The sequence below is a fragment of the Macaca nemestrina genome, chromosome 1 (assembly GCF_043159975.1).
Source record: "Macaca nemestrina isolate mMacNem1 chromosome 1, mMacNem.hap1, whole genome shotgun sequence".
Classification (NCBI taxonomy): domain Eukaryota; kingdom Metazoa; phylum Chordata; class Mammalia; order Primates; family Cercopithecidae; genus Macaca; species Macaca nemestrina.
The window spans coordinates 201,327,638-201,344,041 of NC_092125.1; the positions used below are offsets into that span (position 1 = coordinate 201,327,638).

Below are 16,404 nucleotides of genomic sequence, written 5' to 3' on the forward strand. Positions count from 1 at the left end.
CTCCGCCTCCCAGGTTCACGCCATTTTCTTGCCTCAGCCTCTTGAGTTGCTGGGACTACAGGCGCCCGCCACCACGCCCGTTTAATGTTTTGATATTTTTAGTAGAGATGGGGTTTCACCGTGTTAGCCAGGATGGTCTTGAACTCCTGACCTTGTGATCCACCCGCCTCGGCCTCCCAAAGTGCTGGGATTACAGGTGTGAGCCACTGTGCCTGGCCTCAAGTGATTCTCTTGCCTCAACCTTCTGTATGACTGGGATTACGGGCGCCCACCACCACGCCTGGCTAATTTTTGTGTTTTTTTAGTAGAGACAGGGTTTCACCATGTTGGCCAGGATGGTCTTGAAATCCTGACCTCAAGTGATCGCCCACCTGAGCCTCCCAAAGTGCTGGGATTACAGGCATGAGCCACCACGCCCAGTCAACCCTTTCTTTTATGGCTTCTAAGATAAGATGTCATACTCAGGGAAGGCCTTGTCCACTGAGATTTTAAAATAATTTTCCTATTTTGTTTCTATACATTTGAAAAGAAAACTTTTATTGAATAACCTGTGGCCAGGCCTGGTGGCTCACACCTGTAATCCTAGCACTTTGGGAGGCCAAGGTGGGTGGATCTCTTGAGGCCAAGAGTTGGAGACCAGCCTGGCCAACATGGCGAAATGCCATTTCTACTAAAAATATAAAAATTAGGCCAGGCACCGTGGCTCATGCCTGTAATCCCAGCACTTTGGGAGGTCAGGAGATCGAGACCATCCTGGCCAACATGGTGAAACCCTGTCTCTACTAAAAATACAAAAAAAATTAACTGGGCTTGGTGGCATGTACCTGTAATCCCAGTTTGAATCCGGGAGTCAGAGGTTGCAGTGAGCCAAGATCACGCCATTGCACTGCAGCCTGGTGACAGACTGAGACTCTGTCTCAATAAATAAATAAATAAAATAAAATAAAAATTAGATAGGTATGGTTGTGGTGGTGCATGCCTGTAATCCCAGCTACTAGGGAGGCTGAGAAGAGAATTGCTTTAACCCAGGAATTGGAGTTTGCTTTGACCCGAGATGGCACCATTGCAGTCCAGCGTGGGCAACAGAGTGACTCTGTCTCAGAAAGTAAAATGAAGGCTGGGCTCAGTGGCTCACGCCTGTAATCCCAGCCCTTTGGGAGGCCGAGGCAGGTGGATCATGAGGTCAGGAGATTAAGACCATCTTGGCTAACACGGTGAAACCCCGTCTCTACTAAAAATACAAAAAATTAGCCGGTTGTGGTGGTGGGCGCCTGTAGTCCCAGCTACTCGGGAGACTGAGGCAGGAGAATGGTGTGAACCAGGGAGGTGGAACTTGCAGTGAGCCGAGATCACACCACTGTACTCCAGCCTGGGTGACAGAGCGAGACTCCGTCTCAAAAAATAAAAAACAAAAAAAAAATCTAAAAAACTTTAATTGAGTCACCTGGAATTAGATACCAAGGAAAAAAAATCTTTTTTTTTTTTTTTTTTTTCCTGAGACAGTCTCATTCTGTCACCCAAGCTGGAGTGGTGCAGTGGCGCGATTTTGACTCACTACAATCTCTGCCTCCTGGACTCAAATGATCCTCCCACTTCAGCCTCTCGAATAGCCGAGATTACAGGTGTGCAACACCATACCCAGCTACTTTTTCATTTTTAGTAGAGATGGAGTTTCAGCATGTTGGCCAGCCTGGTCTCAAATTTCTGACCTCAGGTGATCTGCCCGACTTGGCCTCCCAAAGTGCTAGGAGTACAGACATGAGCCACTGCACCCAGCGAAAATTTATCTTTTACTGAAGTATGATGTACTTATAGAAGAGTGCCCGTGTCATAAGTTAATATTCAGAAACTGAGTATACTTGTATAAGTAGTATAATAGCAGTTCTCAAAATGTAATCTTTGTATTCCTGGGTTTCTCTGTATCCTTCCAAAGGGGCTGTGATGTCAAAACTATTTTCATAATAATACTGAGATGTTACTGTTTTCACTGTGTTGATATTTGTACTGGTGGTACAAAATCAATGGCTGGTAAAACTGGCCCCAGCCTGTAGTCCCAGCTACTCCGGAGGCTGAGGTGGGAGGATAACTTGAATCCAGGAGTTTGAGACTGGGCTCGGTCTTTTGGAGCTGTAATTGCACCACTGCACTCTATCTTGGGCTACAGAGCAAGGCTGGGCTCTATCTTTTGGAGCTATAATTGCCCCCACTGCACTCCATCCTGAGCTACATAGCAGGAACCTATCTGTGAAAAAAAAGCAAAAACAAAATCTCTTGGCCCCTTAGCACAAATAGAGACAGCAGCACCAAACTGCATGCTAGAAAGCCTCTGTCTACCAGGCTGGAGTATAGTGGCGCTGTCATGGCTTGCTGCAAACTTGAACTCCTAGCTGTTCTCCCACCTCAGCCTCCTGAGTAGCTGGGACTACTATCTATATGCCTGGCCACCACACTTAGCTAATTATGTTATTTTTTGTAGAGATGGGGTCTTGCCATGTTGCCTAGGCTGGTCTTGAAATCCTGCCCTTAAGCAATCCTCCTGCCTTGGCCTCCCAAAGTGCTGAGATTACAGGTGTGAGCCACTGCACCTAGCCGTAATGACATTCTTCAGTGAAAATGACTTTTTTTTTTTTTTTTTTTTTTGAGATGAAGTCTCACTCTGTTGATAGGCTAGAGTGCAGTGGCGCCCTCTCGGCTCATTGCAACCTCCTGCTTCTGGGTGCAAGCAATTCTCCTGCCTCAGCCTCCTGTGTACCCGGGACTACAGGCATGTGCCACCATGCCCAGCTAATTTTTATATTTTTAGTAAAGACGGGGTTTCACCATGTTGGCCAGGATGGTCTCAATCTCTTGACCTTGTGGTCTGCCCGCCTCAGCCTCCCCAAGTGCTGGGATTATAGGCATGAGCCACCATGTCCAGTTGCTTCTTTTTTTTTTTTTTTTTTTTTAAGTACATGGTAGTAAATTAAACACCTGGGTGAGGTGGCTCATGCCTATAATCCTAACACTTTGGGAGGCCTAAGCCAGAGGATTTCTTGAGCCTGGGAGTTCCAGATTAGTCTGGGGAACACAGTGAAACACATCTCTACAAAAACAAAACAAAACAACAACAAAAAAAACCGCTGGGTGTGGTGGCATGTGTGTGTAGTCCTGTAGTCCCACCTACTGGGGAAGCTGAGCCAGAAGGATTGCTCGAGCTCAGAAGTTCAAGGTTGCAGTGGGTTGTTATCATGCCACTATACTCCCGACCTGGGCGACAGAGTCCCTGACTCCAAATAAAAAAAAAAAAGGAAAAAGAAAAGAACATTCTTAGGCTGGGAGCAGTGGCTCACACCTATAATCCCAACACTTTGGGAGGCGAAGGTGGAAGGATCACTTGAAGCTAGGAGTTTGAGCAACGCGTGCAACCTAGTGAGACCCCCATCTTTTTAATAGAAAAAGAAAAAAAAAAGTAAAAAAAAATTAGCCGGGGCTGGGCATGTTGGCTCATGTCTGTAATTCCAACACTTTGGGAGGCTGAGGTGGGCGGATCATGAGGTCAGGAGTTCGAGACCAGCCTGGCCAACATAGTGAAACCCCGTCTCTACTGAAAATACAAAAATGAGTCAGGTGTGGTGGCGTATGCCTGTAGTCCCAGCTACTCGGGAGGCTGAGGCAGGAGAATTGCTTGAACCTGGGAGGCGGGGGTTTTGGTGAGCTGAGATCACACCACTGCACTCCAGCCTGGGCAACAGAGTGAGACTCAGTCTCAAAAAAAAAAGAAAAAAAAAAAAGCCAGGCATGGTGGTGCATGCCCTCAGTCCCAGCTACCTGAGGCAGGAGGGATTTCTTGAGCCCAGGAGGTCAAGGCTGCAGTGAGCCATGATTGTGCCACTGTACTCCACCTTGGTAGACAGTGAGAACCCGTCTCTTAAAAAAAAAAAAAAAACAGCAGCAAACTAAAGGCCAAGTACAGTGGCTCACATCTGTAAACATTTTTTTTTTTTTGTCGTCGTTGAAACAGATTCTCACAGTGTTGCCTAGGCTGGAGTGCAATGGCACCATCTTGGCTCACTGCAAGCTCTGCCTCCTGGCTTCAGGCCATTCTCCTGCCTCAGCCTACAGAGTAGCTGGGATTACAGGCACCTGCACCACGCCCAGCTAATTTTTTGCATTTTTAGTAGAGCCAGGTTTTCACCATTTTGGCCAGGATGATCTTGATCTCCAGATCTCGTGATCCGCCCGCCTTGGCCTCCCATAGTGCTGGGATTACAGGCGTAAGCCACCAAGCCCGGCCAAAGATATTCTTTTAAAAAAATTGTTTAGGCCGGGCGTGGTAGCTCATGCCTGTAATCCCAGCACTTTGGGAGGCCGAGGTGGGCGGATCACGAGGTCAGAAGATCGAGACCATCCTGGCTAACACAGTGAAACCCCGTCTCTACTAAAAATACAAAAAATTAGCCGAGGCCGGGCGCGGTGGCTCAAGCCTGTAATCCCAGCACTTTGGGAGGCCGAGACGGGCGGATCACGAGGTCAGAAGATCGAGACCATCCTGGCTAACACGGTGAAACCCCGTCTCTACTAAAAAGTACAAAAAACCAGCCGGGCGAGGTGGCGGGCGCCTGTAGTCCCAGCTACTCGGGAGGCTGAGGCAGGAGAATGGCGTAAACCCGGGAGGCGGAGCTTGTAGTGAGCTGAGTTCTGGCCACTGCACTCCAGCCTGGGCGACAGAGCGAGACTCCGTCTCAAAAAAAAAAAAAAAAAAAAAAAAAAATTAGCCGGGCGTGGTGGCGGGTGTAGTCCCAGCTACTCAGGAGGCTGAGGCAGGAGAATGGCGTGAACCCGGGAGGCAGAGGTTGCAGTGAGCCGAAATCGCGCCACTGCACTCCAGCCTGGGCGACAGAGCAAGACTCCGTCTCAAAATAAATAAATAAATAAAGAATATCTTTAATGAATCAGTAAGAACTATTGATGTTATGAAATCTTAACTTTTAATATTCTGAATAGGTGCCTTTTTAATTGTTGACAAAATAGTGGAAATCTAAAATATTTGAAGAGATTTATTCTGAGCCAAATATAAGTGACCATGGCCCCTGACACAGCCCTCTGGAGGTCCTGAGAACATGTGCTCAGTGTGCCCAAGGTAGTCAGGGCCCAGCTTGGTTTTATACATTTCAGAAAGGCATGAGACATTAATCAGATATGTTTAAGAAATACATTGCTTTGGTCCAGAAACGTGGGACAACTCAAAGCCGAGGGGTGAGGGGGGTGGACGGTTGGGGGAGCCTCCATGCTATAAGTGAATTTAAACATTTTCGGGTTGATAATGGGTTGAATTTGTCTAAAGACCTGGGATTGTGGCTCATGCCTGTAATAATACCAGCACTTTGGGAGGCTGAGGCTGGCGGATCATGAGGTCAGGAGATTGAGACCATCCTGGCCAACATGGTGAAACTCTGTCTCTGCTAAAATACAAAAAAATTAGCCAGGCATGGTGGCATGCGTCTGTAATCCCAGCAACTCAGGAGGCTGAGGCAGGGGAATCGCTTGAACCCAGGAGGCGGAAGTTGCAGTGAAGCCGAGATTGTGCCATTGCTCTCCAGCCTGATGACAGAGTAAGACTCCGTCTCAAAAAAAAAAAAAAAAAAGACCTAGAATTGATAGAAAGGTAATGTTCTGGTTAAGATAAAAGATTGTGGAGAACAAAGTTCTTTTGAAGTCTTATAGTGGCTGCCCTTAGAGACAATAGATGACAAATGTTTCCTATTCAGATATTCAGATGTTAGTTAATATCTTTAAGATTGGGAGGGTCTGCAAGAAAAAGATCTAGCTATGTTAATAGAGATTCTTTAAGGATGCAAATTCTCCCCCACAAAGAACAACTTTGCCGGGCCATTTCTTTCTTTCTTTCTTTCTTTTTTTTTTTTGAGACAGAGTCTCACCCTGTCGCCCAGGCTGGAGTGCAGTGACACCATCTCGGCTCACTGCAACCTCTGTATCCTGGGTTCAAGCAATTCTCCTACCTCAGCCTCCCGAGTAGCTGGGATTACAGGTGCCTGCCCCTATGCCCAGCTAATTTTTGCATTTTTATTAAAGACGGAGTTTCACCATGTTGGCCAGGCTGGTCTTGAACTCCTGATCTCAGGTGTTCCGCCCGCCTTGGCCTCCCAAAGTGCTGGGATTACAGGTGTAAACCATCAAGCCCAGCCCTGGCCATTTCAAAATATGGCAAAGAAACATGTTTTGGGGTAAAATATTTTGATTTTCTTCCTTCCTTCCTTGTCTTGTATCTTGTAATGTTATGCCTGAGTCAGGTTAGAAAGTAAGTCACTATATATAGGGTTAAATAAAACCCTTCTGATGAGAATTTATGATTTGTAGGGCATGACTCCCCAAACCCCTTAGAAAGGAATTTGGGCAAGATAAAAAAAATCAGAGTTTAGTCCTCATAATATTCTGTGTAACAAAATTGGAAGTATGTATAAAGTATTTTTGTGGCATGCTAAGTGTTGATTACTCGTGGAAAAGAACTTCTGTAACTGGCCAGGCTCAGTGGCTAACACCTGTAATCCCAACACTTTGGGAGGCTGAGGCGGGCGGGTCACCTGAGGTTGGGAGTTCGAGGCCAGCCTGACCAATATGGAGAAACCCCATCTCTACTAAAAATACAAAATTAGCCCGGCATGGAGGCGCATCCCTGTAATCCCAGCTATTCAGTAGGCTGAGGCAGGAAAATTGCTTGAACCCAGGGGGCAGAGGTTTTGGTGAGCTGAGATCACTCCATTGCACTCCAGCCTGGGCAACAAGAGCAAAATCTGTCTCAAAAACAATTTGTGTAATTGAGTTGTGAGCTGAACTAGCTCCATTTTTCGTGGACCGCTTTCCTTGAAAGAATGAAAGACATGCTATTGTTATTCAGACTTGAGTATTTGGCTTGCTCTATCGCCCAGGCTGGAGGGCAGTGGCAGGATCTCGGCTTACTGCAACCTTGGCCTTCTAGGTTCAAGGGATTTTCCTGCCTTGGCCTCCTGATTAGCTGCGATTATAGGCCCCACCTCCACGCCCAGCTAATTTTTTTTTTTTTTTTTTTTTGTATTTTTGTAGAGACAGGGTTTCACCATGTTGGCCAGGCTGGTCTTGAACTCCTGACCTCAGGTGATCCGCCCACCTTGGCGTCCCAAAGTGCTGGGATTATAGGCGTGGGCCACCACGCCCGGCCGGCAGATATTTTCTTGAAAGTGAACAGTGATCTGTCACGTTAAGGAAAATAGCTGACAATATTTGTTGGTAATGATAAAATTCAAGGTTTCAAGTCCAATTAGAATTTTCAGGCCTGGTGAGCTAAATCCCAGCACTTTGGGAGGCCAAGGGGTATCCGGAGAACCCGCTCCCGATGTTTAACATGGGTTCTTTTCTATTTCCTAAGTGTCTCGGCTGGGTTGAGAAATAAAGGGAAAGAGCGTAAGAGAGAGAAACTTAAAGCTGGGTGTCCGGGGGAGACATCACGTGTCGGCAGGATCCGTGATGTTCCCCGAGCAGGAAAACCAGCCAGTTTTTACTAGGATTTTCAAAAGGGGAGGGAGTGCATGAATCGGGTGTGGGTCACAGAGATCAGGGCGAGATCACAGCATCACAGGACCACCGGATGAGGTGAAATTAAAATTGCTAATGAAGTTTCGGCACGCATTGTCATTGATAACGTCTTATCAGGAAACAGAGTTTGAGAGCAGATAACCTGTCTGACCACAATTTATTAGGTGAGAATTTTCTCATCCTAATAAGCCTGGGAGCACTATCGGAGACCGGGGCTTATTTCATCCCTTCGGCTTTGACCATAAAAAACGGGACGCCTTAAAAAGGGGCCGTCTATAGGCCTACCTTCGGGGTGCATTCTCTTTCTCAGGGATGTTCCTTGCTGAGAAAAAGAATTCAGCAATATTAGGCCGGGCGCGGTGGCTCAAGCCTGTAATCCCAGCACTTTGGGAGGCCGAGGCGGGCGGATCACAAGGTCAGGAGATCGAGACCACAGTGAAACCCCGTCTCTACTAAAAATACAAAAAAAAAATTAGCCGGGCGCGGTGGCGGGTGCCTGTAGTCCCAGCTCCTCGGGAGGCTGAGGCAGGAGAATGGCGTGAACCCGGGAGGCGGAGCTTGCAGTGAGCTGAGATCCGGCCACTGCACTCCAGCCTGGGCGACACAGCGAGACTCCGTCTCAAAAAAAAAAAAAAAAAAAAAAAAAAAATTCAGCAATATTTCTCCTATTTGCTTATGAAAGAGGAGGAATATAGCTGTGTTCCTTCCGACTCACCAGCGGCCAGTTCAAAGTTACCTCTCTTGTTCCCTGTGTTGGAACTGAACTGTCGATTCCTTCCTGGGCAGGGGTCGCCGCGAAGGATCACCGACACGAGATTCACAGCAGAGAGTTATTTATTACTAGTGCGCTAGGGTCCTAAGCTCTAAGTTGGCCCTGGGACCCCGACTGCTTGTTACAGGCTGTTTATATAGGCAAACACAAGTTCAAACACAGCTTATGGCGCGAAATTCAAACAAAGCTTAAGGCGCAAAATGATTGGGTCTAGCTATGGCCTGAGCAAGGTGTCTTATGCTAATTGGTTAGAGCAGGACCTTATGAGGTTTTTTTCCTGGAGTTGTTGATTCCGGGAACTTCGAGGCAGGGTGGGACCCCCGGAATTGGCAGGGTGGGACCCCATGAGGTTGTTTCCCGGAATTGGCAGGGTGGGACCCTATCAGGGTGGGTCCCTATCGAGGCAGGGTGGGACCCTATCCAGAGCCACCTGGTGTTAATTTTTTTCTATATGAGGCCTAGTTTCTAAGTTTTATGAGGCCTAGTTTCATTCCCTCCTCTTTTTGTGTCAGATTGAGCCTCTTCTTCAGTCCTGAGGGTTTGGTATTGTTGGGTCAGAACTATAGCATGTACTATGTTTAATCTATTTCTAATAAGGGTGAGTAAGCGGTTGAGTATGCATGGCCTGAAAGTCAGGATGAGCGTGAGCAGGATGAGGGGTCCTAAGATGGTGGAGATTAGGGTGCTAAGCCAAGGGGATTGGTTGTACCAATTTTCAAACTAATTTTGCTGAGATTCTCTCTCTTGTTTTCTCTTGTCTAATCTTTCTCTTAGTTTTGCCGTAGAATCTTTAACTACTCCTGAATGATCTGCATAAAAACAACACTGCTCTTTTAGGGCTGCACAGAGCCCGCCCTCTTTCAGAAAGACAATTTCTAGTCCTTGTCGGTTTTGTAATACAACTTCAGACAGAGAAGTCAAGGACTCTTCAAGTTTTGTGATAGATTGTTCTATGGCTCTAAGGTCTTCATCTATGGCTACTTTAAGTTGTTGCAGATGATGGTTACCATGTACTAGGGCTGCTGTCCCGGTCCTAACTCCAGCCGCTACCTTAATTCTTAACATGATGGCGAGGGTGAGGGAGATAGGTTCTCTCTTTGGTCTAGTATGAGTTTTTTGCTCATACCGGAGATCAAAGGAGTCTCCAGAGTGATAGTATACTCGGGGAACAACTTGTACCAACACGCTATAGTGGGTGCCACTGCTAAAAACGGCTGTGGATACACAGGGGGTGAGCCCAGTGTTGCAAGCCCACCAGTCCGTCTCGGAGGGGACCAGATAGTGATTGGAGCTGGGTACTGTCAAGGTTACATTACAAAGATGCTGATGACTAAGGGGCACTTGGCCTATGCAGGTTCCTGACCTAGAAACTTCAGCCAGGGTTAGTTTTCTTTGTTGTTCCTATGCGCATCTAGTAGGATTGGCGGAGTTAGTGAAATTATTAGTGGAGGCAATGCCTTCATAGTACGGGGGGCCTGTTGCCAGACATAGCCAGCAAGAGGAGGTAAATTCTGGCTTTGTCTGGTTTAAAGCGAAATAGGAGCCCTTTATGAGATTTAGGAGCCTGTCACCTATTCCCAGGTCAAGGGGCCTGCGGGTGACGTTTTGGGCTGAGGGTGTGTATTTAGAGGAGGTGGAGATTAAAGGCGGGGAAGTGCTTTTAGGAGCTCTTGGTTGGGGCTCTCTTGGTGCAGGAACCAGGGGCTTCCTTGTTTCTGATAAAACTTGGTTTGGTCCTACTGCGACAGGGGCTGTGATAGGGTTGACTATTAATTTGATTTGGATAGGGATTCTATACAGTGGCTTTTGGTATAAATATAGGCCTCATATTAACCCGGATATCTAACGGTTATCAGATTTTGCTGCATCTTCAAACTTGATGCGGACCAGATTGCAAGTTTTTGAATATCAGGTTCTGGTGCAGCGCTGGACAAAGGACATGGTTATGTACCAGGGTTTCGTGGCCCATTTCTATTCTCCATCATTAGTAGTTATACAGGACCAACTAGCGCAAAACAGGGCATCTATTTCTTCACAAGTTTTTCTCATTTCTCCTGTCCTGAATCCGGGACAGGCATAGAACCCGTTCTGGCTTACGGACACCTTTCTAGCCTGTTTTCTTCATTCTCCCCTTTCCATGTCATCTATTTTTGCTATTTTGTCTAGGTTGAAATAGAGGTCAGGGAACCAAGTCCTCATAGGAGTAATTTTTGAGGTTTTATCTAAGACCTCATGAGTACTAAAATCAATTACCTGCCAGGTCAGGTTATATGGCCGGTGGGGGTTATTACTGCCAGCGACGCAGGGAAGGAGGGCTAGTAATAAGCAAGGGGCTAGATACGAGAGAGTCTTATCTTGAGCAGGTCCTCGGAGCGTCGGAGTCTCCATGTCTTAGGTGGTGTTGGTCCGGGCGTCTCTGGAGCAGCCTTGGCGTGGGATGCGTGGATCCAAGTGGAGATTCCGTCAACCTTTATGGCTGTGGGTGTGGTCAGGAGAACAATGTAGGGTCCTTTCCACCGAGGCTCTAGTCCTTGAGTGCAATGCCGTCTAACGTAGACAGAGTCTCCCACCTGGAAGGGGTGACTGGTCTGTGGATGTCCTGGTTGGTACAGTTCTGCCAAGGGGGCCCAGATTTGGGCCTGTACTGCTTGGAGTCCTTTTAGCCGGGCCTGTAGATCAGTCTTAGGATCGGAGGGGGAGAAGGAATTAAGCAAGGTTGACAAAGGGGGAGGTCCTCCGTAGAGGATTTCATATGGAGTGAGCCTAAAACGGTTTGGCGTATTTCGGGCCCTTAACAGAGCTAAGGATAGGAGGCGTCTCCAATCTTTTAAACCAGTCTCTAAGGTCAATTTAGTAAGGGTCTCTTTTATTGTTCTATTCATTTTTTCTACCTGTCCTGAGCTCTGGGGTCTATAGGCACAATGTAATTTCCAATTAATCCCCAATATCCTGGCGAGCCCCTGACTTACCTGAGAAACGAAGGCCGGCCCGTTATCTGACCTAATTACCTTGGGAAGTCCGAATCTAGGAAAGATTTCTTCCAAAATTTTCTTGGCTACTATGTGTGCCGTTTCTTGCCGGGTGGGGTAGGCTTCTACCCATCCTGAAAAGGTATCTACAAACACCAGTAAGTACTTATATCCAGCATAGTGAGGTTTTACTTCAGTGAAGTCTATTTCCTAATAGACTCCTGGGCGGTTACCACGAGTTCGTTTCTCTTCTGGCACTCGGGTAGCCCCAGCGTTTACCTGCTGACAGACCTTACAGGCAGATGTCACTTGTTCTACGAGGGTACTTGCCTATGGGATTAGAAAGTCAGTTTTTTCAATCAGTAATTTTAGCTTTCGATTACTCAAGTGTGTCCAGGCATGCATTTGCTGGATCATTGCCAGGGCCTCCTTTTGGGGAAGGACTATTTTTCCTCCTTTTTCCCAGTTTTTAGTGTCTTTGTTTTCTATAGCCCCTATGGCTTTTGCTTCTTCCTGGTCTTCTGGGGTATAAGTATGTTCAATAGTTATGTGGCTGGTTTCGTCAGGTTCTTTGGCTAGGGTCAGTACTTCCGCCATGGCGGCTTGCCTGGCCACTTGGTCAGCCTGTCTGTTTCCTACTGCAACTGGATCCTGTCCTTTCTGATGCCCGGGGCAGTGAATTATAGCCACTTCTTGAGGAAGAAAAAGGGCTTTTAATAAGGCAATTATTTCAACTTTGTTCTTGATTTCCTTTCCTTCTGAGGTTAGGAGACCTCTTCTTTCATAGATACTTCCATGAGTATGAGCCGTTGCAAAGGCATACCGGCTATCAGTATAAATGTTAGCTTTCTTTCCCTTGGACAGCTCTAGGGCCTTGGTTAGTGCTATTAACTCAGCCTTCTGTGCAGACGTGCCAGGAGGTAGTGATTGTGCCTAAATGGTGTTGTGGCCATCTACTACCGCCGCTCCCGCCCTCTGGGTACCTGAGTCAAGGTAACTGCTGCCGTCTGTGTACCAGGTGTGATCCGCGTCTGGGAGTTCTTGGTCTTTAAGGTCTTCCCGTGTTCCATGGGTCTCAGCCAGTACTTGCCGACAATCGTGTGGGCTTGGTTGGTCTTCTGGTACCGGCAGCAGCGTAGCAGGGTTTAGGGTGACCGGAGGGCCAAACTGGACGTGGTCCGTGTCCAGTAGGAGGGCCTGGTAGTGGGTTAGGCGTGCGTTGGTTATCCACCGGTCCGGGGGCTGCCGCACTATGGCCTCTAGAGCATGTGGGGTAATAACAGTCAGTGGCTGCCCAAGGGTTAACTTAGCAGAGTCCTTGACCAGCATAGTGGTGGCTGCCATGATACGAAGACACGGGGGCCAGCCGGCCGCCACAGGGTCCAGCTTTTTAGACAGGTATGCTACCGGTCTTTTCCAAGGCCCTAATTTTTGGGTCAAGACCCCTTTGGCAATCCCTTGCCTCTCGTCCAGGAAGAGGGTAAAGGGCTTTGAGGTGTCCGGTAACCCAAGGGCCGGGGCAGACAAGAGTGCTTGTTTTAGTGCCTCAAAAGCCAATTGATGCTCTGTCTGCCAGGTGAAAGGGGTGCTCTCCTTGGTGAGTGCATAAAGGGGGGCGGCCAGTTCAGCAAAACCGGGTATCCACAAGCGACAGAACCTAGCAGTTCCCAAGAATTCATGTACCTCCCTGGGATTTCGTGGTGGTGGAAGGCGAGCCACTGTCTCTATGCGCCCAGGGGTGAGCCACCTTTTCCCTTCACTCAGGATATACCCCAGATATGTTACCTTGGTCTGACAGAGCTGTGCCTTCTTGGCGGATGCCCGGTATCCTTTTTCACCTAGTGCCTGGAGTAGATGCCTGGTACCTTGTATACAGATTTCCTTTGTAGGAGCAGCCAAGAGGAGGTCATCCACATACTGGAGTAGAGTCACTTCTGGATTTTGGGTCCGGAAGTCGGTCAGGTCTCGATGAAGAGCCTCATCGAAGAGAGTGGGAGAGTTCTTGAATCCTTGGGGAAGCCGGGTCCAGGTCAATTGGCCTGAAATTCCTTTCTCAGGATCCTTCCACTCAAAGGCAAAGAGTTCTTGGCTTTGGGGGGCCAGAGGTAAACAGAAGAAAGCATCTTTTAAATCTAATACTGTATACCAGTTATAGCCTGGTTTTAAGGTGCTGAGTAAGTTGTAAGGATTGGGGACCGTGGGATGGATGTCCATGGTTCTTTTGTTAATTTTTCTCAAGTCTTGGACAGGCCTGTAATCCTGAGTACCAGGCTTTTTTACTGGCAGAAGAGGAGTGTTCCAGGGCGAGCGACAAGGTCGCAACACTCCGAGTTCTAGAAATTTGTTAATGTGCTGCCGAATTCCTATATGAGCCTCTCGGCTCATGGGATATTGCTTGATAGACACGGGCACCGCCGTGGGCTTTAAATCAATTATGATTGGGGCTTGATACTTAGCTAGCCCGAGTCCTCCCGTTTCCGCCCAAGCTTGGGGAAAGTCTTGCAACCAAACATCGGGGAGGCTAGTGATGACCGGAGCATCGAAAAGCCGATGCTCATCTTGCAGAGACACAGTTAAAATTTGGATGGGCTGACCGTCCCGATCTAACACTTGGGCCCCAGTCTCGGAGAAGTGGATTTGGGCTCCGAGCTTGGTCAGAAGATCTCGCCCTAGGAGGGGGTAGGGGCATTCAGGTACCACCAAGAAGGAATGTGTCACCATTCCTCGTCTAAGATTAACTGTCCGGTGGTTAGTCCACTTGTGCAATTTTCCCCCTGTTGCCCCCTGGACCCAGGATGTGCGGGAAGACAGGGGCCCGTCTGCCTTTGTCAAAACTGAATGTTGGGCCCCTGTGTCCACCAAGAAGGTGGTGGGATGCCCCCCTACAGAGAGAGTTAGCTGGGGCTCGGGGGGGGCTCCAGAGCCTTGACACCCCTATTTGCTATCTTCACCTAGGGTGAGGACAGCGGCAGGTTTCTTTTGGTCTTTAGGACGCTTGGGGCAATCTTTGATCCAATGTCCCCGTTCTTTGCAGTAGGCACACTGGTCTTTTTCCACTGTTGGCCGCCTCCGCTTCTCTCCCTCTCTCCCTGGTCCTTTCTCTCTCACAACTGCCGCCAGGATTTTTGTTAAATGCTTATCCCTCACTCGGTCCCTACGATCCTCTCGCTCCATCTGTTCCTTCGCTAACCTGGCTTCCTTTTCCTCAGGGGTTTCTCTCTTATTATACACTTTTTCTGCCTCCCTAACCAATTCCTGTAATCCATAGGTTTGGATTCCATCTAGCCTTTGGAGTTTTCCTTTGATATCTAATGCAGCTTGGTCTATGAATGCCATAGCTACGGTAGCCTTATGTTCTAGGGCCTCTGGATCGAATGGGGTATACATTCGGAACCCTTCCAGAAGCCTTTCCATGAAGGCTGCCGGGCTTTCGTCCCTTTCCTGAGTTATGGTCCTTACCTTGGCCAAATTTGTGGGGCGCTTTCCTGCCCCTTTGAGACCCGCCAACAGAGCCTGGCGATAGATTCGGAGACTCTCCTTACCTGGTGCTGTTTCATAGTCCCAGTCTGGGCGGGTGAGGGGAAATCCCTCGTCTATTTCATTGGGAAGTTGGGTTGGGAGGCCTCCTGGTCCTGGCACATTTTTCCGGGCCTCCAGGAGGACTCGCTGCCTTTCTTCAGTGGTTAGGAGGACCTGCAAGAGTTGCTGGCAATCATCCCAAGTGGGCTGGTGAGTGAGGAGAATGGATTCTATCAACGAGGTTAGGGCCTGGGGGTCTTGGGAAAAGGAAGGGTTATGGGTTTTCCAGTTGTAGAGGTCAGAGGCAGAGAAGGGCCAGTACTGGACCGTGCGATTGACAGTACGGAGGGGAAAAAGGGAGGATTGCCAAGTGGAAGGGCCATCTGGGTCCTCAGTCCGCCGCAAGCGGAGACGTGGAGGTGTTGGCGGCGGCGTCCGAGGGGTGAGCTTGGGCGGGGCTGGAGAAGGAGACGGGGTGGAGGGAGGGGCCGAGGGAGAAGTTGGAGAAAGGGTAGGGGCCGAGGGAGAAGTTGGAGAAAGGGTAGGGGCCGAGGCGGTAGAGGAAAGAGCTGGGGACAAGACAGGGGGCAAGGGTGAAGCGTAAGGTGGAGGTCCCAGAAGGGGGTTCTGAGGTGGAGGAGGCAGGGGGTCAAGAAGGAGGAGATCCCTCTGGGGTTCATCTGGGAGGACTGGCTTAGGCGGGTCCGGATTCCGATTCTTTGGGGCTTCTAAGGCAAGGAGGGTAGATTGGGATGGGGAAGGGGAATGAAGGAAGGGTTTCACCCAAGAGGGAGGATTTCGGACCAAATCCTCCCAAATAATTATGTAGGCCACCTGGTCCTGGTGTCCGAGTGGCCCAGGATCCATCACTTTTGCTTTAACCTGCAAGATAATTGAGAAGTTAAATGTTCCGTCCCGGGGCCACTCCCCATGGAGGGTTGGCCATTCGGACGAGCAAAATGTTTTCCATCGTCCCTTACGGACTTCTACAGAGAGGTGGTGGGCTCGAGCCCGGACGTCAGGGAAGTGAGTCAGGGTTAGAGACAAAGGAGTCGTCAACGTCTGTCCTATTTCGTCCACGTACAACAAGGACAAAACGAAGGTAACAAAAATAAAGACCAGACAAGTAAGGAGAAGCCGCGCGGCCAGAGAGTGGCGCCACAAGATCACAAAATATTCAGACGGCAGGGGCGACCTGCCTACAGATTTGAGGAGGCTGGCTGAGTCGTCAGCCTTCTTCCAGACTACCGCCAGGGCGTCCCCCGGGGCGTAAGTGGGAAGGTGCCGGACACGTCTGTCCCCCTTCCCCACTTAATTCAGAAGGAGTACTCCCCAGAGTTCAGAGTTAGCCGGCAAGACAGACAGAAGAAAACGAAAGTACCTGGTAGGTCCGTTCAGTCAGCAGTCTGTGGCCTGGGCCAGATGGGTCTCCGCCGGATGGGTCGGGGGTCCTCGGATGACCCCACTTCCCGGCCAATGCACCAAATGTTGGAACTGAACTGTCGATTCCCTCCTGGGCAGGGGTCGCCGCGAAGGATCACCGACACGAGATTCACAGCAGAGAGTTATTTATTA

At 48.9% G+C, this 16,404-nt stretch overlaps 1 protein-coding gene across 4 annotated transcripts in view; it reads left to right on the forward strand.

Annotated features, from left to right (window-relative positions):
- Window positions 1-16,404, forward strand: part of LOC105494647 (zinc finger and BTB domain containing 8 opposite strand) — a 41,041-nt gene that overhangs the window by 4,220 nt on the left and 20,417 nt on the right. Inside the window, exon 1 of one of the 4 annotated variants that reach the window (XM_071096760.1) lies at window positions 15,778-15,931. The exons of the other annotated variants lie outside the window; for them this stretch is intronic. The gene's annotated coding sequence lies outside the window, so the exon portion shown is untranslated. Of the gene's footprint in view, window positions 1-15,777; window positions 15,932-16,404 lie in introns of those variants that run through there. 4 annotated transcript variants of the gene reach the window in all.